General features: G+C 40.9%; 1 long non-coding RNA gene across 1 annotated transcript; it reads right to left on the reverse strand.

Moving 5' to 3' along the window:
• Positions 1 to 1,291: 1,291 nt before the first annotated feature.
• On the reverse strand, positions 1,292 to 25,538 carry LOC148007179 (uncharacterized). The gene is made up of 2 exons (XR_015649453.1): positions 25,412 to 25,538; positions 1,292 to 1,468 (listed from the first exon to the last, which is right to left on the reverse strand). It is a non-coding gene; the product is annotated as an uncharacterized LOC148007179 (long non-coding RNA).
• Positions 25,539 to 26,351: the final 813 nt, after the last annotated feature.

A 26,351-nucleotide genomic window follows, 5' to 3' on the forward strand; every position in this document is an offset into this window, starting at 1 on the left:
TCTGGACCACACACATTTGGAACATTGAAATGAGCCCTACATATTTCTTCTAGCATTGTTTTAATTTATTCGCTTAATGTTACAATTATTTACTAGCTTACTGATTTGGTAACTGTTCAATTGCTGTGATGAAACACTGTAACCATAGCAACTTATAGAAGGAAGCATTTCATTGGGATCCTGCTTCACTTATAGAGGGTTAGCCTGTGGTCATCCTGGTGGGGAGTGTGACACCTGGCAGGGAGGCAGGGAAGTATGGCTAAGACCTTACATCCTGATCATAAGGAGGAGGTAGAAAGAGACAGAGAGGGGGACGGGGGAGGGGAAGAGGGAAAGAAGGAGAGAGAGAGAGAGAGAGAGAGAGAGAGAGAGAGAGAGAGAGAGAGAGAGAGAGGAGGGACTGGGGTTTTTAAAAACTTTAAAGCCCACCCCCAGGGACACATTTTCTACAACAAGACCACACCTCCTAATTCTTCCCAAACAGTTCCACTAACTGGGGACCAAATAGATGAGCCTATGAGGGCCATTCTCATTCAAACCACCACATTTACTTTTGCGGGACTTCTAATCATGTATCATATTGCCCAAAACTCTCTATGTAGCTGAGGATGACTTTGAACTGCTGATCCTACATCTCCAGAGAGCTGGGGTTACAAGCTCTCATGTAACATTATATCAGGATAAAAATTGTCCTGAAAATATATAAAATAGTGAAAGAGAGAATTTTATCAAATATAGTTAACAAAACAGTTTTGTATTGAGTTATAGAGTAATATGCTATTAAATTAAATATAATTTAACATGTCTAATAACTGCTATAATTTCAAAGGAGTGATAGTTGTAAATATGATTCTATGATATTTTCAACAACTTCATGTGATTTGAGCATATGTTTTTCTCTTGGAGATAAAAGAAATGTTTTTATTACAGTGATTTGCTTTGTTATCAATTTTTATTTTCAACATTGTTTTAGTTAGAATTTACTGACAATAACGGTATATTGCCCCTCAAGTTTTTAAACTTCTTTGTACTTAGATGAAGGGTTAAGGACCTTGTAATGGCTGGACATGGTGGTGCGTACCTTTAGTTCCAGCACTCAGGAGGCAGAGAGAGATGGACCTCTCTGAGTTCGAGGCCAGCCTCATCTACAAAGTGACTTCCAGGACAGCCAGGGATACACGGAGAAACCTTGTCTCAAAAGCTAAACCAAACCAAACCAACAAACGCAATCAATAAAAAAAGAAGCCCTCTATTTTTCCTGCCTGAAATCATTGAAGTAGAAGAAGGATGGTCAGGTAACATGGGTCTTTATTAAAATGTGAATCTTGGAACAGCAACATTGCTTGGAGGATAAATGTGCCTTCCACCAAGGTTGATGAGCTGAGTTCAGTCTCCTGAGCCCATGTTGTAGAGCAAGAGAATCCTCTCCAACAAGTTATCCACCGACATCCATTTTCACACAGTGGTACTGTAAACAAACACATTTGACAACAATGTTTATGACGTAAATCTTGGAGGCGAGGTTGTAGCATGGTGGCAGAGAACAAATATAGCATAGGCAAATTCAACGTTCATCCTTAGACTTAAACAAAAACCAAATCCCAGCTGATCAGGTTGGTTTTTGCTTGTAATTCCAGTACTTCAAAAATTGAGGCAGAGGATTACCATGAGTTCAAGACCAGCCTTAGCTGTATAATAAAATGAAGTTTGTTTCAAAAGCTAGACTTTTTTTTTTCCAATTTTTAAAAAATTGACTACAAAGAAAAGCAAGTCCAGTGTTTTCTGGATTTGATAAATCAAAGTTAGGGTTGGAAAATGTCTGTGAGTCTGTACCTGGATTGTTGACAAATACACTTACTTGGTGTTATGGTTTGTATATGCTCAGCCCAGGTTGTTGCCTTGGACATGGTGCCTGTTCGTAGCAGTAAAACCCTAACTAAGACAGAAGTTGGTACCAGGGACTGGGGTGTTGCTGTGATAGGCCTGACCATGCTTTTGTTTAGAAGAATGTGGATTGGGGGACTTTGGATTTGGAAAGCCGTGGAATGTTTTAAGTGGGACTTAATGGGCCATCCTAGTAGGAATATGGAAGACTTTGTTACTGAGAGTGATTTGAACTGTGTGGACCTGGCCCAAGAGGTTTCAGTAGAGAATTTCAATATGTGGCCTAGAGACTTTTTAAGATATTTTGGTGAGGGGGCTGGGGATTTAGCTCAGTGGTAGAGCGCTTACCTAGGAAGCGCAAGGCCCTGGGTTCGGTCCCCAGCTCCGAAAAAAAAAGAACCAAAAAAAAAAAAAAAAGATATTTTGGTGAAGAACGTGGCTACAATTTGTACTTCTTTGAATAGTATGCCTGAGGCTAAGGTGAAGAGACTCAGATTAATTGCATTGATAAAGGAAATCTCAGAAATGCCCACCGTAGAGTTTATTCTCTGGTTAAGTCTTATGAAGAGCATTTTAAACAAGCATAGCAAGCTGAGAAAGGAAAAATATAAAATAAATGGTTTGAGTGTTAGGGCAACAGGAAGCAAAATAGAATCCAATCCTGTGTTCTAGGAGATAGCAGATTAAGGGAGTGGGACTTTGGGGTAAGAACCTACTTAGCTAAATTTAGATTCAGGCATGGTGGTATAGACCTTTACTCCTGGGAGATAAAGCCATGCAGATCTCTGTCAGACTGGGACAGAGCAAGTTCTAAGTGAAGCAAAGCTTAAGTCCAGTCATGGTGGTACAAACTTTTAATCCTAGGAGATAGGCATGCAGATCTCTTGATTTCAAGATCAATCTACATTGCAAGACCCAGGACAGCCAAGCTTAGGCAGTGAAGGGGTTGGAAAACAAAAGCTGGTAATAATGTAACAGAACATGGAAGGCCATGTTCCAGCTCCTGTAAGTGGCAGAACTTGGCAGTTCTGGCCATATGGCTCTGGCTTTAGAGTGAAAAATAGAAGGGACCACTGGGACAATTGATGCTGGCTAGTTGGAGCTAAGAAATTAGCAGTTATTAAGAAGAGACCAGTATCACTAAGGTGAAATCTTCTGGGAAGTGTTTTCTGCGAACACAAAGAAGCCGTGTTCCAGAGAGAGCCCCATGCTAAAAATGTACTTGGTAATGTGTAAGAGTCACCCAGGTGGTACTGGTTTTGAAGGCAATGAAGGGGTCATGAAGAGTAGTTGAGGCTGGGCACCGTGATAGGCCATGGAAGGCCACTGGTGAAGGTGCAGCCTCAGCTGCAGTTGATGGCCCAGGACTGAGGGGGTCATGCAAAGGAGTTGCGGCTTGGCACCATGAAGAAAGCTATGAGAGGCTATTGGTGAAGCCTAGCTGCAGCAGAAGACCCCAGTGTATTGGAGATGCCAGTACCATGGGATGACCACCAAGAACAGCGGCAGCAGTGGAGTGGATCAACCTGAGCTTAGAGTGCTCCAGAGGGCAGAGCTGGAGAAGTGATGCCAGCCCTCTGGAAGAGCCCAGATCATGTGTGGATTGCAGACATTGAAACAAGAAGCTATAACATAGAGGTTGCCTTAGAAACCCCAAGATGTTTAAGATGCCACAGCTGTAGGCTATCTGCTGAGGAAAGTTGCTGACAGGGAGTGGAACCAGCCCAGGAGAAAGAAGTTTGCTGCGGTCAACCAAGATGAAAAAGGAGGTGGAGGTCTGAAGACCGCTTTGACACCAGACATGGGGATGCAGGGTTTGGAGTTTGTCCAGCTGGTTTCCTGTCTTATTTGGGAGTTACCGTTAAGTGATTGAATAAATCTCAGAAGAGACTTTGAACTTTGGACGTTTTTTTTTTCTTTTCTTTTCTTTTGTTCAGAGCTGAGGACCGAACCCAGGGCCTTGTACTTGCTAAGCAAGCGCTCTACCACTGAGCTAAATCCCCAACCCCGAACTTTGGACTTTTAATATTGTTGAGACTGCTATAGACTTTAGAAGTTGGATTAAATGTATTTTGCATTATGCTATGTTTAGGGATGGCCCCCATAGACTCCTAGGTTTGAACAAGCCCATGAGGACCAGGGAGTGGAATGTTGTGATTTGTATATACTCAGCCCAGAAAGTGGCACTATTACAAGGTGTGGCCTTGTTGGAATAGGCATGTCATTGTGGGCATGGGCTTAGGACCCTCACTCTAACTGCCTGGAAGGCAGTCTTCCACTAGCAGCCTTCAGATGATGATTTAGGACTCTTGGCTCTGCCTGCGCCATGCCTGCCTAGATGTTGCCCTGCTCCCACCTTGATGATAATGGACTGAACCTCTGAACCTGTAAGCCAGCCCAATAAAATGTTGTCCTTTATAAGACTTGCCTTGGTTATGGTGTCTGTTCACAGCAGTAAAACCCTACCTTTGGTCATCTCCGGTGGAATCAGTTTGAAGACTAAGTTCTCATGTATTAGTTAGAGACGCTATGGCAGTTATGGAAATGACTGAGAATTGCTTTAAGTGTATTCTGGGATAGGGAGAAGGCTCATGGTAAAGCACAACCCTGGAGATCCGAATTCAGATCCCCAGGAACTAAGTTTTGGGTGCGTCTGGGCTCCCTATGTAATTCCAGTCTTGGAAGGTGGAGACAAGGAATCCTTAGAAGAACCTGGCTAGAAAGACTAGCTATATGGCTATATGGGTGATCTTTGGGTTTGAGTGAAAGATCTTCCCTCAGTGAGTGAGTTGGAATTCATTAAAGAATGATTCCTTGTATCAGTTCCTTGAACCCACATATGTATACCTGTTAAACCACGCGCACACACGCACACACACACACACACACACACACACACACACACACAAATGGGGTAGCAAAAGTAAAAGAAAAAAAAAGAGTTCTCATGTGACATCTTTGTTCTCAAAGTTTTGTTTGTTTTGTTTTTTATGACAGAGTTTCTCTGTGTAGTCCTGGAACTTGCTCTATAGGACAGGCTGGCCCCAGTCTCAGTGATCTGCCTGCTCTGCCTTTGGAGCGGTGGGATTAAATGCTTGCACTACCATGCCTGGATAAGTATTCTTAAACGTTGTTTAATACATTTATTTATTTATTTATTTATTTATTTATTTATTTATTTATTTATTTATTTATTTAATGTGTCTGGGGGGGTACATGGATCCTACACACATTTGAAGAAATCATTAATCTAGCATTTATCTAGAGTGTGTGTGTGTGTGTGTGTGTGTGTGTGCATATGTGTGTATGAACGTGTGTGCCACCAGCACATGCATGGAGATCAGAGGACAACTTGTGGCAGTCAGTTCTCCCTTTTCACTATGTGGACCCTAGGGGTTGGATTCAGACCGTAAAGTTTTGCCGGAAAGCACCTTCATATGCTGAGACATCTTGGTGACCTATTTAGTTTCAACAGTCATTGCAAATATTATGAATACCTTCTTAAGTCTATGGTAGAAAGTTTTCTAAGAATAAAATCTGGTCAGTGTGAAAAGAGCTTCGGAGGACCCTCATCTCAAATCTCCTAAGCATGTCTACTCTCTGTTCTTCATCAGTTAACAGTCCTTGAAGGAAATATCGGTAGAGAATACAAACCAATGTACTTTATCACAGGAGATACAAAAAAAAAAAAAAAAAGAGTAACAATTCCATTTTTAACAGCATGCTTCACATCGGTGGCAAAAAATTAAATTTGTCATTAACCAAAAAAGGAATAATTATAAAGCAAGGGTTGCTGAATATCTAAAATTATGAGCTTTCCTGTACAGCCTTTTGTGCTTCTGCCTGACAAGCCTTTATCCTCAAGCCAGAACACTGTAATTTGAGCTCCGGACCAATATAATCCAACCGCCTATTAGACATCTATTCCTGGATCTTACAGACAACTCGAGCAGCTATAACATTCCTCCACAAAATGGTTTTCTTCTATTGTTTGCCTCTGATATCGATACTACAATCTAGCAAGATATTCAGAAGTTATTTTAAACTTTTCATCACTGACATTTTTATTTGTTAGGGGCTGACACTTCCTAAGTGTTGGCCAGCCTTACAGCTCTGATGTCAGCTTAGTGTTCGAGTGTGGAGAACTAGGCTGTGATGTGGCCAGTGCTATAACGGACACTGTGCTTGGAAGCTTCCTTCTGATGCGGCTTCCATGCCCGCAGACAAAGACCAGCAATGTCACTGCAGCACAGAGGACACAGGAGATTGCTTTACAGGAGCTCAGCTTTACAGGAGCTCAGCTTCTGACCTCTGGAAGAAATTCCTATTCCTCCCATGATTCACTGTTCTTACATTCTGCTTCTTAGTGGATGAGATGCTGAACATTGAGCAGAAGTAACAATGTCTTAGTGACATTGTAACCCTAAGCCTCCTCCTGTCCCCTTTCTTTCTTTCTTTCTTTTTTTTTCTTTTTTCTTTTTTTCGGAGCTGGGGACCAAACCCAGGGCCTTGCATTTGCTAGGCAAGCGCTCTACCACTGAGCTAAATCCCCAACCCCTCTTGTCCCCTTTCTTACACCGGAAAATCAGCTGTGCTTTCTTCGGTTGGTGGCTGGAGACAGCGGTATATGTGGTGGTATGCGTTTTTGTCACCCATGTGGTTACTGACCCCTTCAAAGGTGGGTTGTCTGTAAGTGTGAAATACCATTTTAGCCTCAAAGACTCACTACAAATAATACAAAAATAACTCATTAACTTAACGGTAATGAAATATTGAAATTGTATTTCCTTGGAATATATTGTTTAAGCAAACTATATTACTATTAATTTAATCTGTTTTTAAATGTAAGGCTACAAAATTCTAAACGATTTACATGATTTGTCTTATTTCTGTCTGGTATCACTGGTCTAAATCATGAGTAGAATGATTATGGGCACTGTTCTCTTAGGTTTCTGTGCTAAATATATTTTTTAATTTGAACTTGAACCTATGGTTGGTTCCAAAATGTGCTTTTAAATTACCCGGGACAAAGCAAACTGCTGTTCTTGTGTCCTGATTCCCAAACACGCTCCAGAAAGAGTCTAACTCTTGTATTCAGCAGGATCTTTTCATTTTCAGCTTGTTCCCTAGGAGATTTTCATATGGCTGGTCTTCTGAACATTGAAAATAAACAAAGGTTACATGAGGAAAGAGATCGTGAGGATTATAGGCTGAGGCATGGGACTCCTTGCAAGTTCTAGGCCATTTTGGTCAACTTAGCCAGATTTTATTTCAAAAAAAGAAACAGCCAAAAAGTCAAAGCCAAACCAAACCAAAACAACAAAAAACACTCAGATGTAATCGAAGGCAGAACTTAGCATGTACAAAGCTTTTAATCCTGACTTGGGGAAGGGATTGTTTGAATTGACTGTTCTTGGCACTGAAAAAAATAGATCACAGTTTCTTGGAGTCAGTCTTTTTCAGTCTCTTCCGAAGCCAAATTAGTGTATGAGTTTATATGCGAAAGGTCAAGGATAACTAACAGGTGGCATTAGGGAAGCAAGCATCCCTACCCAACTATGCCATTATTTATTTAATATTTATTAATATACTAATAGAAAACTGGAAAGATTAGTTGCCCTAGAGATAGAAATCTATATCTATCTTTCTGTCTGACTTCCTTCCTTCCTTTCTTTCTGTCTGTCTTAGTTTCGGTTTTATTGCTGTGAAGAGACACCATGACCAAGGCAACTCTTATAAAGGCAAATATGTAGTTGGAGCTGGCTCACAATTTCAGAGGTTCAGCCCATTATTATCATGGTGGGAAACATGGCAGCTTGCAGGCAGACTTGGTGCTGGAGGAACCAAGAGTCCTGCATCTTGATTGGAAGGCAGCTAGGACAAGACTGCCTTCCAGGCAATCAGGAAGATTGTCTCTGCTGCACTGGGCACAGTGGAGCAAAGGACCTCAAAGTCCACTCCCGCAGTGACACACTTCCTCCAACAAGTGCCACTTCCCACAGGGCAAGCATATTCAAACCATCACAGTATATATGACCCCAAAAGTATTCTCTGAAAGTAGTCACTGTGGTTGTTGTGTCAGTGGACATTTACCTAGCTCCTCCCTCTGCAAGCTGATACTCATGTTTGATGACTCATGTGATAGGCAGTCTCTTTCTAGAGCTTCCTCATATTCTGCTTTCCTCAGAGGAAAGCTCTCTAAGAACTGTAAATGTGTTCCTTAGTGTGTTTGACTAAGCCACATATGATTACCATATTATTATGTGTCTTATGTAGTCCCTGTCTGACCTCCAACTCACTACATAGCCAAAGGTTACTGTATCCTTATATTACTTTATAAATGTCACTAAGTTCCACCCCAGTGTGCGTGAGTGTGAGTGTGTGTGAGTGTGTGTGTGAGTGTGTGTATGTGAGTGTGTATGTGTGTGTGTGAGTGTGTGTGTATGTGAGTGTGTATGTGTGTGTGTGAGTGTGTGTGTATGTGAGTGTGTGAGTATGTGTGTGAGTGTGTGTGAGTGTGTGTGAGTGTGTGTGAGTGTGTGTGTGAGTGTGTGAGTATGTGTGTGTGAGTCTGTGTGAGTGTGTGTGAGTGTATGTGAGTGTGTGTGAGTGTGTGTGTGAGTGTGTGTGTATGTGAGTGTGTGAGTATGTGTGTGTGAGTGTGTGTGTGAGTGTGTGTGTGTGAGTGTGTGAGTGTGTGAGTGTGAGTCTGTGTGTGAGTGTGTGTGAGTGTGTGAGTGTGTGTATGTGAGTGTATGTGAGTGTGTGTGTATGTGAGTGTGTGTGTGAGTCTGTGTGTGAATGTGTGAGCGTGTGTATGTGTGTGTATGTGACTGTGTGTGTGTATGTGACTGTGAGTGTGTGAGTGTGTGAGTGTGTGTATAGGGATCTGCCAAAGTTCAAGTGTGGAGATCAGAAGGCAGCTTTCAGAAGTCAATTCTCTCTTCTTCAACTATAGGTTCTGGTGGTCAAACTTGTCTGTTTGGTATGGCAAATGCTTTTTACCACTGAGTACCTTGCCCACTGGGTGTGGTGGTGTACGCCTAATTCCATTACTTAGGAGGTCGAAGGAAAACGATCAAAAGTAAATATATAAATAATTACAAATTCATGTAATTTCTTAAAGATTATATATATATATATGTATATATATATATATATGTATATATATATATATATATATATATATATATATATATATATATATATATATACTGTTGCCATCTTCAGACACACCAGAAGATGGTGTGAGCCACCATGTGGTTGCTGGGAACTGAACTCAGGACCTCTGGAAGAGCAGCCGGTGCTCTTAACCTCTGAGCCATCTCTCCAGCCCTGTAGGCTCCCTTTCTTATATCACATGTAATCACACACACACATACTCACACACACATGCACTCTATCTCAATGGTATCCTGAGGGAAACCTTAACTTTTTGTTTATGTAACTTCTAATGAGGGGGGAGAAGAGGTATAAATAAAGTCCTCTCATAATTCACCTCTGTCCTATTAAAAACACCTTTAAAAAATCTTTTTAAACATATTTTTGTCAGAATAACTGATTAAAACTTTAAATAAAACTATGTAACCTCTTATTAGAGAATTTGACGTGATAAATTATGTCTTAAAATTATATTATTATTATCATTTCTATTGGAAATCCCTATGGATATAAAATGCATTATGAGGCTGGTGATTATTATGCCACTTAATCTGATTTTGTTAACAGTCCAGGACAAGCCCTTTTGAAATGTGAGTTATTTTGCATTATCTCGACAGAAATCTTTATTTCTTCATTAAAGAATATACTTGTTAGTTAAGTGTAGAGGCCTGTGCCTTTTATTTTCACTTTCAGGAGGCTAAGGGAGCTGGACTGCCATAAACTTGAGGCCAGCCTGAGCTACAGAGTAAGACATTGTTTAAAAAACAAGACGGAACCTAGAGAGTGGGCTCACAGCCCAAAGACCGTATTACTCTTGCAGGTGGCCAGGGTTTGGTCTCCAGCATCCACATGGAGGTTCACATTGACCCTTAATAAGCTCTCTCTGACCTCCGCATGCTTCAGGCACACATGTGTTGCACATATACACACATACATGGAGGCAAAACAGTGATACACATGAAAAATAGAATAAATCTAAAACCAAAACAAAACTACTATATAATGGTAATTAAGCCTCTTTGAATACTCCGACTTTTACTGTAGTCAAAATAATTTTTTTTTAACACTGGAGGCAGGCAGTATTGAAGTTATGAAATAGAAAGTAGGTCCTACAGCTTGAAGAACTATGGAAGAAAATGAGATAGAGGAGGAAGGTGGGAAGAGCATAGAGGACAACTGAGATTGTACATAGGAAGGGTGAGATAGGCTCCCTGTTGGTATTAATGGGGGTTAATGGGGGTTAGAGGCAAAGACCTTGGTTTGTACTGTAAGGGAGAATGGAGGACTTTTGGAAGTTTGGGCAGGAGAAGTAGTCTGCTCTGATTTACGGTCTGAAATGATGCCTTGCTGCTGTGTTGAACATAATCGGGAGAAGGGGAAAGATTCAGGAGATAAGGGGAGAGATATCTAGATAAAAAAAATTAAGACAGCTACAAGTGGTGAAAGTTTTTTGGACTTGGTCTTTTTTTGAAGAGAGATTCTGAAAAAATTAATAATATATTGAATATGAGACAATGAAAGAGGAAGAGGGGGAGGAGAAGGAAGAGGAGGAAGAGGAGGAAGAGGAGGGTGAGGAGGGTGAGGAGGAAGAGGAGGAGGAAGTCAGCACCTCTTCCATATTGTAAACTTACTGTCCTGGGGCTATACAGCCAAAAGCATTTGTTGCTTGCCCCTCCCCCCTTCCTCTTGCCGTTCAATCTCCTTTCCTCTTTTCTTCTTTTAGAATCAGGCTTGCACTGCATTGTGACCACCCTCTTTTGAGGCTGGTAATGTAGCACAGTTTGTAAGCTTTTGATTGGTGTGCGAAAAATCTCGGAAAGAAACCTGATGTGGTGGTGTGCACCTGTAATTCCAGCACTCAGAAGGTGGAGGTAGGAGAACAGGAGTTCAAGACCACTATCAGCTACACAGTAACTTTAAGGTCAGCCTGGACTACGGAACCTGTTTTAAAAAATAAAAATAACATACATACATATATACATACATACATACATACACACATACATAAATACATACATACCACATACATATATACCACATACATACACACAACATACACACATGCATACAACATAAATACACATAACATGCACACTACATACATACTACATACATACTATGCACACACTACATATACACAAATTGCATAACACATACTACATAACACACACTACATAGTATGTACATACTACATACATGCATACTACATACATACATGCTACATAGATACATACTACATACACATCACCATAACCATGAAGTAGGAGAGTATAAGTTATTTTATCAAAACCAAAAAGATAAACCTGAGGCGAGTTCCTTCTTTCCTTCCTTCTTCCCTCCTTTCCTCATTTCTTTCCCCCTCCCTTTCTTTTTTTCTTTCTTTTTCAAATTTCACTGCAAGTCCAGGTTTATGAGTCTGGCTTCCACAGATAGGTGCTCAGACTGCTTTAATGTGGTAAACTGCTTATGTAAACTGGGTATCTCCTCTGAGAATAGTACAGGAGGAGAGATCGGAAGAAATCAACATGTGTCACCTCTGTCCACCCTTCACCCATCAAGCACAAACCACAGCAAGAGGGCGAAGAACACCGTCCACCATGCAGAAGAAAAGACAACAATGCCACAGAAAGCGACAGTATTTTCATCTTCAGCGTAGTATTAACTTCACTCAGCGTTAACTAGCATTTCTGTGTGGCAGGCTGCGAGAGTTCAGAGACACATCTGTCTTTTACTCCATTCTTACCAAATCCTTGTCCAGTCAGCATTGTTAAGGTTTTTTTTTTTTTAAAGATTTATTTGGGGTTGGGGATTTAGCTCAGTGGTAGAGCGCTTGCCTAGGAAGCGCAAGGCCCTGGGTTCGGTCCCCAGCTCCGAAAAAAAAAAAAAAAGAACAAAAAAAAAATTTATTCATTTATTATATATAAGTACACTGTAGCTGTCTTCAGATACATCAGAAGAGGGCATCGGATCCCTTTACAGATGGTTGTGAGCCACCATGTGGTTGCTGGGAATTGAACTCAGGACCTCTGGAAGAGCAGTCGGGTGCTCTTAACCGCTGAGCCATCTCTCCAGCCCCATTGTTAAGGTTTTATTCCTTGATGTTTCTCCTCTTTTCCTTTTTATGAGACAGTCTTATGTTTCCCACGTGTCAAAGTCACTGTGTATGTGACACCGATTATGATTCCTGATTCTCCAGCCTCTACCACAGGCTTGCCCCACTACAGGACATTTTATACAGGACAGATTGGCACAGGCTAAACAAGTGTGTTACCAACTGACCCATAGCACCAGTCCTATCTTCTCATATTTTCAAATCAAAATAAAAACAAAATATTATTCGGTAGCACTGCTAATTTTGTTTTCTTAATAAAGTGATCCAGAGCGGTCAGTACCTCTATGCCCCCGATGGATAAGTTTTTATTCTTAGGCAGGCTTCCTCTAAATTGTCCACAGGTGAAGGAGGCGAGCATGTTGCTGGGAGATTCTAGCGTACATTTGCTATGTTAGCTTGGGGTACCACCAGTGCCTTGGTAGGCATTTTCTCAGACTGCACAGCACCCCAAGATGTTTGTGCTGGCTGGTTTGGGGTGTCAACTTGACACAAGCTAGAGTCATCACAGAGACAGGAGCTGCAGGAGAGGAAATGCCTCCATGAGATCCAGCTGTAAGGCATTTCCTCAATTAGTGATCAAAGAGCGAGGGCCCAGCCCATGGTGGGTGGTGCCATCCCTGGGTTGGTAGTCATGGATTCTATAACAAGGCAGGCTGAGCCAGCCACAGGAAGCAAGCCAGTAAGCAGCACCCCTTCATGGCCTCTGTCAGTTCCTGCCTCCAGGTTCCAACCCTGCTTGAGTTCCAGTGGTAGACTGATCTGGAAGTGTGAGCTAAATTAACCCTTTCCTCTCCAACTTGCTTTTTGGTCATGGTGTTTCCTTGCAGTCATAGAAACCCTAAGACAATGCTTTCAGCAGGGCTCCCTTCTTCCTCCCACCTTGCCTGCCTTCCTTATTTTATTCTGTTACCCCCTTCACTGTCAGGCTTACATTGTAGTCTGTTTTCCCAGTTCCCCATTTTCCTCCAGCTGTCTATCTGATACCTTCCCATATGTAACCCCCATCTTGATGTTTGTTCCTTTAAGGACAAACACCAACATAGGGCTTAAAGGACACACACCAACATAGGGCTTATCTATTTTCTAGTGGTCATATTATAGTTTATGATTTTTATAGTTGCAGACTTTAATTAGATTTGATTCTTAGACAATTCGTGCACATAATTAAACTGTTAAATGGGGTCAGGGAAGATGATCCATTGGGTCAAGTCCTGGCTGTACAACCACGAGGACCTGAGTTCAGATCTTCAGTGCCTATGTAAAAGACAGGTGCTGTGGTACTTACTGCCCATAACTCTAGCACCGAGGTGGGAGAGTCAAGACAGATGCCCCAGGAACTCACTGGCCAACTACTGTAGCCAAAACTATGGGCTCCAGAATCAGAGGGAAACCCCATATCAAAACATAAGGTAGAATGGTCTGAAGAAATGGCTCAATGGTTAAGACTCCTTGCTGCTCTTGCAAAGGACCAGAGTTCAGTTCCTAGCACCAGTGTGGTGGATCACAGCTCTGTAACTGAAGGTCAGGCAGACATGGTGCACACATATACTTGCAGGCAAAACACTCAAACACATGCATAAAATACAAGTAAATATTTTTTTATTTAAAATAGTAAAGCAGAGACAACCAGAAGGCCAGGGGAGCAGACAAGGCCCTCCTTTCCACACCCGGGTGCTGCTGATGCCACTAGGATAAAGTGATGGGCTTTAGCAACCCAGAAGTTAGACAGGTAAAGCAGCCCATCAGACAGCAAGTCAGAGAGACACTGGGGTACTCTGTGATGGGAAAGAAAACCAAGAACCAGTAAAGTCCTCGGGCTATTGAGATGGTTGAGAGTGACTGGGAAATCACAGATTTTTTTTTTTTTAAGGAGTGGGAAGCACTTGGCTGTGAATTATGCCTCCAAGGGTAGCAGAGTCATGAAGAGAATAAAACACAGCCAATGTCTATCAGAGGGGCAGAAAGCTGATGAGCTATAACAGGGTTTGCTCTGGTCTATCTATGGGTCCAACCAAGTATTGTCCTATGGAGAAACCCTACACAGCATCCTAGAGTTTGAGGACAGTGACCTCCAGGTCTTCTCGGATACAACATTGCTAACTTCCCCCATCTCCCATACATCTATCCCCCCTGTATCAGTCATAAGACTATAGTATTTCCATGCAGTGACCCTATAACTGGTGATCCTTGTGGAGGATAGTTTGTACTAAGTATGAACCTTTTAGCATGAGCCCTCACGGCCAGTTCCACGCCGCTTCCTGCCACTGTCTCAGGACCCCTGTGCCTTGAGAGGAGTCTGTGGTGTAGACATCTCATTTAGGGCTGAGAAACTCACAGTCTTTTGTTCTGTGGATATTGTGTCTCTTTAATAATCTCCATGTATAGCAAGAAAGAACTTCTCTGGTGAGAGTTGAGATGCACTTATCTATGGGTATAAAGATAAACCACTAGGAGTCGGTGCTCCTTCCAGAACTATGAAAGCTAGTCAATAGGGATGAAGTTTCTGGATCAATACCAACATGATTTCTCCATGTTCTTCATGTGTCTTCAGCAAATAGGTCTCGCCATTAAGTTCTGGGAGATAAAGGAGCACAATGGCAATATCTTGTAATTTGGGGCACTTATTGGACTCCCACTGACTAGCAACTAGAAAAGAGGGGAGATGGCTCAGCCACTAAGAGCACTGGCTATTCCTCCAGAGATCCTGAGTTCAATTCTTAGCCCTCATGGAGGTTTATAACCATCTATAATAGGATCTGATCCCCTCTTCTGGCATGCAGGTGTACACAATACAGGAAGATACTCACATACATAAATAAATAAGTCTTTAAAAATCTTTATAAGTGGAGAAAGCAGACATCCTTGTTTTATTTTTGATTTTAGTAGAAGTGCTATGAGATTTCCTGTTTAGCATGATTAGCTGGGAGTATGTTTTATATTACTACTATTATGTTGGTAATATGTTGGTAATATTATGTTGGTAATATTATGGGGATATGTGCCCCATATCCCCAGATTCTTCAAGACTCATATCATGAAGCGATATTGGATCTTGTCAAAGGCTTTTTCTGAATCTAATGACATGATTACATCATTCCTGTCTTTGAGTCTATTTATTTGGTGAAGTACATTTATTGATTTACAAAACTTGAGCAATCCCTGTATCTTGGAGTTGACGCTAGCTTGAACCTTGGGAATGATCTTTCCCCTTTACTCTTGAATTCAGTTTGCAATAATTTGTTTTACTTGCATGTGTGCTTGTGTGCTCTTGAGTGTGTGTGTACAGATGTGTGTGTGTGTGTGTGTGTGTGTGTGCGCATGGGTGTGCATGAGCACATGTGTGTATGTTCATGTGCCTGTATGTGTATGCTCTTAACCACTGGTATCTCTCCAGCCCATCAAACTTAAAAAAATAGTTTAAGTGTATTTGTTCTATTTATGTATATGAATAATGAATATTTGGCCTGCATATTTTAGGTTCTCTCTGTGTGTGCAGTGCCTTAGGAAGTCAGAAGAGAACATTGGATCTCCTGGAACTGGAGTTTTGAGTGGTAGTAAACCACCATGTTCACTCTGAAGCAGAGTCCAGTGCAAGAACAATTACTCTTTTTTTTTAAATTTTTTTAAAGATTTATTTATTATATATAAGTACACTGTAGCTGTCTTCAGACACACCAGAAGAGGACATTGGATCTCATTACAGATGGTTGTGAGCCACCATGTGGTTGCTGGGATTTGAACTCAGGACCTCTGGAAGAGCAAACAGTGCTCTTAACCACTGAGCCATCTCTCCAGCCCAAGAACAGCTACTCTTAACTACTCACCCATCTCTCTGGCCCCTGCATCGAGTTTCTTTATGCAGTCACTTAGTTCTGTAAACTTTCTTCTTAGGGTGTCTTGATTGTGTTCCACAGATTTGGGTATGTTGTGTTTTTATTTTCATTTGATTAAATTAAAATTTAAATTTCCTTCTTGATTTCTTCCTTCACCCAATTATTTTGTGTTGCTGGGAGCTTGTGTACGTTCTGCTGTTTCTACTGCTGTTGCTATCCAGTTTTATTCCATGGGGTCAGAGAGAATGAAGGAGGTTATCTAAACTTTCCATTCTTTGAGACTTGCTTAGTATCCACATATGTGACCCATTTTGGAGGCAGTAGAGGAGTAGATCAGCAAGGGGCATACTGACCCTTAGAAACTATCTGTTCAGATAGGCAAACAGTAGCAGAACCTAAAAACACTAGGGTTAGAACCTGTTACTCTCAATATAAATTTTAGTTGATTTATATTGAGTATGCACCAGTCAGCCCAAGGTTGGAGATAGCAGATGTTGGGAAGCTGAGTGTGTGGTCAAGAAGCCAATGAGAAATAGCCAGTGGTCCTCAGGTGAACACACTCATGTCTGATGGTATGACTATGATTGTGGGAGATTGAAAGCTCTATAGTAGTTCTCGGGTGGCAGTAGCTGAGGTCAGCAGATGGATGGGCTACCTTAAAGTCCATGATTTCATTTGGTCCTCTAGTTGAGAGCTGGGGCTGAGGCTAGGCAGTTCAACCTGAATGAGGTCATATATAGAAAGATCATGAATTTGAAAGGAAGCTGAGGTACGTGGGAGGAATTGAAAGAGGAGGAGAAATAGAAATAATATAAACAAAGTACTCATGTATGAGACTCAAAAATATATAAAAAAACTCATTAAAAAAGAACTGCAAAATTAAAAACTTTTTAAAAACATTTAAAAAAGAAGAGACCTCTTAATAGTTTAAAAGGTTTTCCCCTTGTTTCTAGCATTTTGAAATTTCATAGCAGAGTGCTCTCTTGTTCTGTGGAGACTTTAAACATGTAAACTCATGTTTCTGCATTCTGGGAAACAGCTTTTAAACTTTGTCTTCTGCAATTTCCTACTCTCTGGTTGATTAGGGTTTTTGGAATCTTATTAGTGAGAGGTCAGACTTCATTTGTTGCTGTTTACTTTTTGTTTGTTATTGTTTACTTTTTGTTTGTTGCTATTTACTTTTTGTTTGTTGCTATTTACTTTTTGTTTGTTGCTATTTACTTTTTGTTTGTTGCTATTTACTTTTTGTTTGTTGATGTTTACTTTTTGTTCGTTGTTGTTTACTTTTTTGTAACTTTTATTTGTCATTATTTTTAGTGGGATCATTTTCAGGAGAAGGGTTTTGAAATTATTATTTTAGAAAATAAACTTCTTATTTCCACAAGGTAGCACTGTTTCATTTCAATAACAAAACAACTTCTTTGATTTCCTAAGGATATTAATTATTGATTTTAAGAATTTTTTTCCTTTGCATTTTCTCTATAGCCCCTGGGTTTTTTTTTGTTTTGTTTTGTTTTGTTTTGTTTTGTTTTCTGTCTTAGGCTGATTAAACTTGTGTCACTCACATCAAAGTGTCATTTTCAAGTTTCTGTGAAGGCATAGCTAACCATTTATTTTCAGCTTAAAGCAGTATAAAATTTACTGGCTAATCCATTCTAGATTGTCCAAGTAAGAAGACTTTTTGGCTGAAAGATCCAAAAGCTACTTATTTTTCCATGGAAAAGATAACTTGGTCTTCTGTTTAGCAGGGTACATGCCTGACCACTGGCATTTTAGAAAAAGGACAAATGAGTTAAGGGACTCTATCTCTGGAATCTGAACTTAACCTCTCTCAGAACCTGTAGGCTTATATTTTTAAAAACCTACTTTTAATAAGGGTACTTAACTGTTTTAACCTCCCTTTTAGCCCACCACCCACCAGAGGTAATTGAAATAAAAAGTTAATAGGGAAAAGGAAGATGTGGACCTGTTTAGAAATAGTTTTTTTGGAGCAAATCTAATCTGCGTTGTCAGGATATCAGCAGTTTAGTTTACATGGATCAGCAGCCACAGCTCAATCAAACACCATTTATGAATCAGCAACAGCAGTTTGATCCAGAAGAAACCCCAAGGCTCTGCCAATCAGCCCCAGTCAATGGTGGAAATGGCAAGAAGCTGCTGGAACACCACCAGAAATTCTTTGGTGCATTTTTCTCTATGAAGTCATGACAAACAATGACCAGCCATGGATGGAAAGGCGAACAAATACCACAGCGCATCCTCAGCAAAGACCAGCATCAGCAAAGCCCAATGGTGACCAGCAAAGAATGGTAAGACATACCAATACCACACAGTATTGGTCATTGTCTGTTGGGTCATGCGTATATCCTTTTTAAACACCACATGTTCTCTCAATCATCCACTCTAGCAAAACATCACATGCCCTTTTCCCAGGCAGCATTCTGAGAAAACACCATGTGTCTGTTCTCAGCAAAACATCCTCCCATGTGCCTGCCTCATTGAAACCCCCTCTCATAAGACAGTTTCCAAAACATCACATGACACAACCGAGTTGCCAAAGAAACCAGAAATTCCCACTTGATACTTTTCAGCTAGAAGATCCAAAAGGGAAAAATAACTTGGTTTTGTGTTTAGCAGGGCACATGCTGACCACTGGCATTTTGAACAAAGAACAAATGAGCTAAGGGTCACTACCTTTGGAATCTGAACTTAACCTATTTCCTAACTTTCTGCTGGCCTGGTGTCCCTAATTCCAGAGCCATCTAATCAGTTTATATCCATAGAGTTAGGCTGCAGTCCTGGTTAGGGATAAAGAGAGGCTGGAGGAAGTTGAACTACTCCATGTACGGTTTTGGACCCTTGGTTCAGTACCTTCCTTACCTTGCTGCCAAATCCTGAAAAACTCCATTTATTTTTTCTGTAGTATTCCCTTCTTCAGACATCTTAGTTGCACTGCACCTAGCCCTGCTGAGTCAGTTACTGGGTTAAGCATGGGATGAAGTTTCTTGGATAAGTTAGTGCTATGCTTTCCAGTCTTTCATCAAGTCTGTCATTTTTTCAGTTTCTTATGGGGATAAATTAGTCATCCTTCCAACAGTAGTATGATTACTGCAGTTTTATGCAGAATTTCCCACAACGTTCTATTTTACTGACATCGCTTATGAGGAAAGAAAATCATAGAACAATTTTAAGATGGCTTTTTAAAATTAATAATTTGGGGTTGTGGATTTAGCTCAGTGGTAGAGTGCTTGCCTAGCAAGTGCAAGGCCCTGGGTTCGGTCCCCAGCTCCGAGAAAAAGAAAAAAAAATAAAATTAATAATTGGTCATGTGATCCCAGGGATATAAATAAGACACTTGAGAACTCTTCTTCCTTTCTTTTCTCTTTTTTATTTTTCTATCTTTTTGTTGTGGTGGGAGGTTGAAGGCAAGACAGTTGCTCTACTATTGAACTACAACCTTATCCCTAGTCTTTTAATGATTCTAAACAGTGACTGCGGTTTACCCATCCATCCATCCATCCATCCACCCATCCATCCATCCATTCATCCATCCAACTATCCTTCTATCAATCCATCCATCTACTTATAAACAAATATTTACTGTTGCCTTGTCATTGGGCATATGAGACCATCTGTCCTGTAACCCCATGACTTTAAAGAAAGACATCTTAGAAACAATCTGTATATACTGTATATAGTAAGATCACTTTTTAAATGGTTTGGTCATGCGCTTAAAGAGAAAAGGAGGAAGGGTTATGCCTTGTGTGAGATATGTAGAGATTTCCTGAGGTGACTTTTAAGAAGTGGACAGAGCAAACACCTTCTGAGCAAAGAGTATTGATGAACAAAAAAAGCAACAGCCATCAGAAATTGTCAGAGGAATGCTCACCATCACTGTTGCTATTTTTTAAAAAAAATTATATATGTGGGTAAATATATGTCATGGGGGGGCACAGGGGCCATAACATAGTGCCATATTCCTTGGAGCTGTAGTTACTAGAAAATGTGAGCCATCAAAGTGGGTGCTGGGAACTTGACTTGGGCCCTCTGGCAAAGAATGTGTGCTATGTTGGAGGAGCAATCATTCTACCTCTTATATTTAGTTGTTTTTATTTAAAACAGTCTACATATTAAAATGAATATAAATAGATGTTTAAAAATCAACTTGGGAACTCATATGAGAATCTTTTAAATGACAGAAATGTGTTACTATTGGGGAAACACTTCTATTAAAGCTGAGAGAAGCTGGTATGATAATTTATGAGAGGGAATTCTATTCGCTGTTTGTAGGAGCTGCCACTATGAAGATCAGTCTGAAGATTTCTCAAAAAGCCAAAAATAGAACTATCAGATCACCCAGCTATGCTTCTGCTGAGAATAAACCAAAGGACACCATACGCTACTACAGAGAAATGTGTAGAGCCACGTGTTCCTGTTCTAGTCATAATAGCTAAGGAATCAAATCAGCCTAAATATTCATCAACGAATGGCTAGACAATAAGAAATATCCTATTGATTTACACAATAGAGTTCCACTTGTCACCGAATAAGAACAAAAACTTCAGGTGACTTGAAAAATATTATATTACGGAGGTAACCCAAGCACAGGTAAGATAAACTTCCTGTTCTTTTCTCATATAATTACAGCATCAAGTTTTAAAATGTCTGTGTTTTGGAGTTGTATATAGAGACAGAAGTAAGAAAGAAGACATAGGAGGTATTTGGGAGTTGGAGTAGGGTCTTAAAAGAAAGGGATAGTAAATATGTGTAGCACAGTGGGGGAAAAACACCAGAGCATGTGTCTAAGTAAATTTAAATTGCTATGACAAAATACTATGGCAAAGGCAATTAGAAGAACACATTTAATTAGGCTTATGGTTTTAGAAAATTAGAGCCCAGGATAGTGAAGCAACAGCTTGGGAGTTAGGAAAGGTGACATTTCACATCTTGCTATGGAAGCAGCAGTCAGACAGAGAAAGGCAAAATAGGAGTAACATGAGTCTTTGAAAGCTCAAAACTTGCCCGTAGTGAATGACACACCTCCTCCAACAGGGCCACACATCCTAATAGTGCCACTTCCCATGAACCAAGCCTACTCAAACCATCACATTCCATTCCCTGGCCCCCATAGGCTTGTTCAAACATATGAGTCTATGGGAGTCATACCGAAACACAGTGTAATGCAAACTATATTTAGTCCATGACGGTTTCAGCAATGTTTAAAAGTCTAAAGTTCAAAGTCTTTTCTGATATTCATACAGACTTTAACTGTAATCCCCTATAAAATCAAAATCATGTACTTCCAATATCACAGGATATACATTAACATTCCAAAACATCATAGTAAGGAAGAACTAGACCAAAATAAGACAGGAAACAGCTGGGCAAACCCCAAACTCTGCATCTCCATGTCTGACGTAAAGCACTCTTCAGACCTCCTTTCATTCTTGTCGACTGCAACAAACTTCTTTCTCCTGGGCTGGTTGCACTCACTCCCTGTTAGCAGTTTTCTTCAGCAGATATCCCACATCTCTGCCATTAAGATCTCAGGGTTTCCAAGTCAACTTTAACTTCCCAGCTTCTTATTCCAATGTCTGGATCCATACATGATCTTCTGGGCTCCTCCAAAGGGCTTGGGTCCCTTCTCCAGCTCTGCCCTATGCAGCACTCTAGGTGCTGGTTCACTCCGTTCCACTGCTGCTGCTGCTCCTGCTCTTGGTGACCATCCCATATTACTGGCATCTCCAATTTATGGAGTCTTCTACTGCAACTATAGCCTTTCATTTCACCAATACCCTCCCATCGTCTCCCTCCATGGTGCCAAGCCTTAACTTCTTGGCATGACCCTTCAATCTTGGCTGCAACTGAGCTGTACCTTCACCAATGACCTTCCTTGGCCTTTCACGGTGACAAGCCTCAGCTGTTCTCCAAAATCCCTTTATGCCTTCACAACCTGTACTACCTGGGTGACTCTTACACATTACCAAGTACATCTGCAGCACGCGGTACAACCTTGGCCATCTCTGGAACACAGCTTCTTTGTGCTCTCAGAAAACACATCCCAGAAGAACTCACCTCAGTGATGCTGGTCTTTATATCTCAATCACTGCTAATTTCTTAGCTCCAGTTAACCAGCATCAATTGCCCCAGTAACCCCTTCTATTCTTTACGCTAGAGCCACATGGCTAGAACTGCTGAGTTCTGCTGCTTGTTGGGGTGAGACCGTCGCCCACTTGTTCTAGTACATCCTTCACTGCCTGGACACTGATTTTGAACTCAGAGATCTACATGCCTCTGTCTCCTGAGTTCTGGGATTTAAGGCATGTATACTACCGTGCCTGGACCTAAGCTTTTCTTTACTCGGAACTTGCTCTGTACCAGACTGGCCTTGAAGTCAGAGATCTGCTTCTCTGTTTCCTAAGAACTATGTCTCGAGATCTGCATCCAAAGTCCATATGTCTTCCAGCCTCAATATCGGTATCACAGGTGTGCCCTCCATCTCTAGATTGTAGTTCATTCCTGATTAAAGGTCCAAATGAAAAAAAAGAATAACCAGGCCATAATAATGCCCGACATAATATGACTATCCCTTGTTCCACTGCAGAAGCATAAACAAGTTCAGCTGGGTGGAATCTTGCCCTGAGGTCACCACTCCCTTAGTTACACTTAATATCTTTTAATATGGGATTTAGCTCCATTCCACTTCCTGACGTCCCTTTAATAATTGAACCACACATTTTGTATTTTTCTTTTCTAAGTTTGCTATGCTTGATCAAAACACTCTTCACGAGAAGACAACGTCTCTGCTGGGCTTCTCTGAGGCTCCTCTTGTCAATACGATTAATCCACATCTCTTCACTTTAGCCTCAAGCAGACTCTTGGGACCAGGGCAAAAAAGCAGCCACATTCTTCACCAAAATATTACAGGAACAATCTCTAAGCCACATACTAAAATTCTCCTCTGAAACCTCTTGAGCCAGGTCCCTGCAGTTCAAATTACCCACCAGCACGCCTGACTTCCATACTCCTGCTTGGCCCACCAAACTCCACGAAAAGCATCCCATTGGTTTAAAAAATCCCCAAATCCACATTGCTTGGGGAAAAAAAGCATGGTGAGGCCTATCACACCAATAACCTTCTCCTGGTACCAACCTCCGTCTTACTTTGGGTTTTATTACTGACTCTCTTAGAAACCCTAAAGAATGAAGGAAGTCTAAGCCAGGCTTGTTGGGTGTGTACCTGAGATGTGGGTATTCAGGGGGCTGAAGGAAGAATATGGTAAGTCAGAGGCCATGCTGGGCTACCTTGTCTCAAAAAATAAAACTTTTAAATCACTTAATTTGATCTACGTGTTATTATTAAAGACCAAACTTAATAAAAATTCTCCACAACAACCCATATGGTATGGTCACTAGCTTCCTGATTGCCACCCCACACTTTTTTTTCTGCAGTTCCCAGGCGTGTTTGGGGACATTCTTCCCATGTGTAATATTTCATTGATCAGAATTTGTATTTGTTCATAGGGCTTTCCAAATGGCAGTGGAAACTCACAAGACAGCTCACATCGGACTATAAATAGCAAATGTCCTAGGAGCTAATATTACTGCCAAACGAAGTTACATAGTAAACGTTTTTGTAAACGTAAAAACAAATTCCGATCATCTTCTTCCCAACGAACAGTTTCCAAGATCTTGAAACTGAAAACATCTGTTCCTGTTAAATAATCGTTATAATGTCCCTGATTTATCTCAAGTTGCTTTCTTTTCCCTAATGGCATTTTCCCAACTGCCAGTACATTGTTAATTCATTCACAAACTCACTCCTGCATCTGCCCCTGGTGAAATGCTAGACAGCCAGTTCCAGTAACTGTTAAGCCTCAATTCTTGCAAAAGCATTTTTCTGAGCCCTGGCTTGATGCCTGTTCGTCATTCCAATAAATCCCATAAAACACACACACACACACACACACACACACACACACACACACACCCCGTTATTCGTATTTCTCTCACTTTATAACTGCTCTGGCTAAACTGGAACTTACTAAACAGACCAGAGTGGCCTCTAACAGAGATTCCTGTGCCTCTCAAGCCAGCACTTACCCTTGTACTGATTCACATTACCTTTCTAATGGCCGGGTAGTGTTAACTCCTTATAGTTTTAATCTTTCCTTGTTGACTAAGGCTATTGAGTTCCTTTCCATATGTGAATTGATCAATTGATATTTTATGAGATCCCCTCCTTCCTCAGACTTGTCAATGTTTCTGTTATGACCAATCATTACTAATTTATAAGGCTTCTTGGAAGTGTGCTTCGCTTTTAAATGACTTTCCTTATACATTACTTTCTACTCTTTTAACAATATCTTTGGGTGAACAGAAGTATTCATTTTAATATCATTCGTATTGGCAATATTTGCTAATCTTCATTAAATGCATTCGTCATCATGATGATGAGAAAGTCTTTGCTTGAAGAAGACGGTAAGTCAGAGGAATCTCCAAGAATTTGGATTCAAATATAGGAAGAAGCCAAGCACAGAGAGGACACAGGCGGGGCTATATTGGGCACCATTGGGCTCTCTCTGTGTACTAGATGACTTAAAGGTATAGATATGAGACAGACAAATAGCATAATGAATTAGGTGTCTCCTGCCAGTCTGGGCTCTGCCTCTTTCTATGAAAGATCTAAGGAATAAATGACACACACTCAGTGACAGCTTTTGCATCAGAGGCTGAGTTGCGCCATCCCGGTGTACCAGAAACTGTTTTTACTGTACACTGAAGCTGTAGGCCCTAGATATAGAACAAGGCATCAGCTTGATATAGAGAAAGGAAGGACAGCACAAACGAACAGGGATAATATAGAAAGATGCTCAACGTTTGTTTCATCCAATGAAATTCCCTACAGAATCTTATGGGATAGCTTCACATTTCTCCCAGGTCAGATAACTCCAAAGTGTATGGACTACATCTGTTTCCCATGTAGTCCATAAGCCATCCTGTTTGACAGAGCCTTCTCTGTATTTTACATTAATCTTAACATACTGGGGGAGTTATTCCAGTTTTAAGCATTCATTCTCTTGACACAAACCATCACTGAAAAAAAAATATCAAGTCTCCTCTCCTTGTTCCCTGACTCCCTGTCTTGCTGTAAGACAAGGATTACAGGATTCTTAAGAATCCTCCCTCTCCCAGGATTCTCACTACTGTTCTGCTCTTTGCCACAAGGGAGGTTTCACCAAAACCAACCAGAAGTAGGTCTGTAAATTTTGCCTTTATCCTCCTGTTTTAATTGTTGTCTTGAACTTACACTGCCTCTGTGTGCTATCCAGGACCTAGTACCGGAAGCTCTAACCTCTGTACAATCTTATCTAGGCCTAGAATGTTCTCGACCTCTGAGACTTACTGCTGAATAAGCTTACCCTTTTTAGTTCTTTCTGAGCTCCGGCTGGCTGATCTGGCTCTGTAAGCTGACTGATTCAAACTGACTTCTCTTAGCCTTTGACTTTGCTCTGATTGGCCTCAAATGAATTTTGGCAATCTGTTCAAATCTTCTGATTCTGATTCTGATTCTGATTCTGATTCTGATTCTGATTCTGATTCTCATTCTCATTCTCATTCTCATTCTCATTCTCATTCTCATTCTCTGTTTTCACCTTTCCCTACCTTGTTTTCTATTCAACATATCTCTGTAAAACCCTCCTGGTAAACCCGCCCTCCTCTTTTCTTTTTTTCTCTCTGCATTGCCCCTTAAGTAGCTTAGTCTGTGACATCTTTCTCTGATTCATTACTTTGTCTGCCACTCCATTAGATATCACTTTCCCTGCCTTGGTTATTTCGAATGGTACTGGAGTGAACAGAGGAACAGTTAAATTATGTCCATTCTTCTGGATAAATATCCAGAAGTGATATTGTAGGGTCATAGAGTAATTCTAACCTTTACATTTTTCTGAAGAGCCCCTATGTGGCTGAAGCATAGCAAGTATTCACCCATAGCAGTAGCTTTGGGGGCATAGAAGTGAAAGATACCCATCCCTCTGGAGTTGGGATGAGGCATATCTACAGCCTGTCACCTTGCATGGAATGCTATAGGGTTTAATAATCCTGTTTTCCCAGTGACTTCTCTCTGTGGGCGCTGTGCAGAGCTTAGCCAAGATGATGGCTGCTCCGATGGCTACAGCTACCTCCTTCCAGTACTAAGTGGTACCCAGACTAGCATGACCACAATCTCCAATGACAACAGATGCCTTGACTCAGGTCCACTGGTTGGTGTGTCTGCTTCTACACCATCTTTAAAACCTCATTCCGAGGTTTGATCCCAGGAAGAAAACTCTATCATCTCAGACTCCTAAATGGGCAGGG

Source organism: Rattus norvegicus, chromosome 1 (assembly GCF_021556685.1).
Source record: "Rattus norvegicus strain SHRSP/BbbUtx chromosome 1, alternate assembly SHRSP_T2T, whole genome shotgun sequence".
In the NCBI taxonomy this organism is placed as follows: domain Eukaryota; kingdom Metazoa; phylum Chordata; class Mammalia; order Rodentia; family Muridae; genus Rattus; species Rattus norvegicus.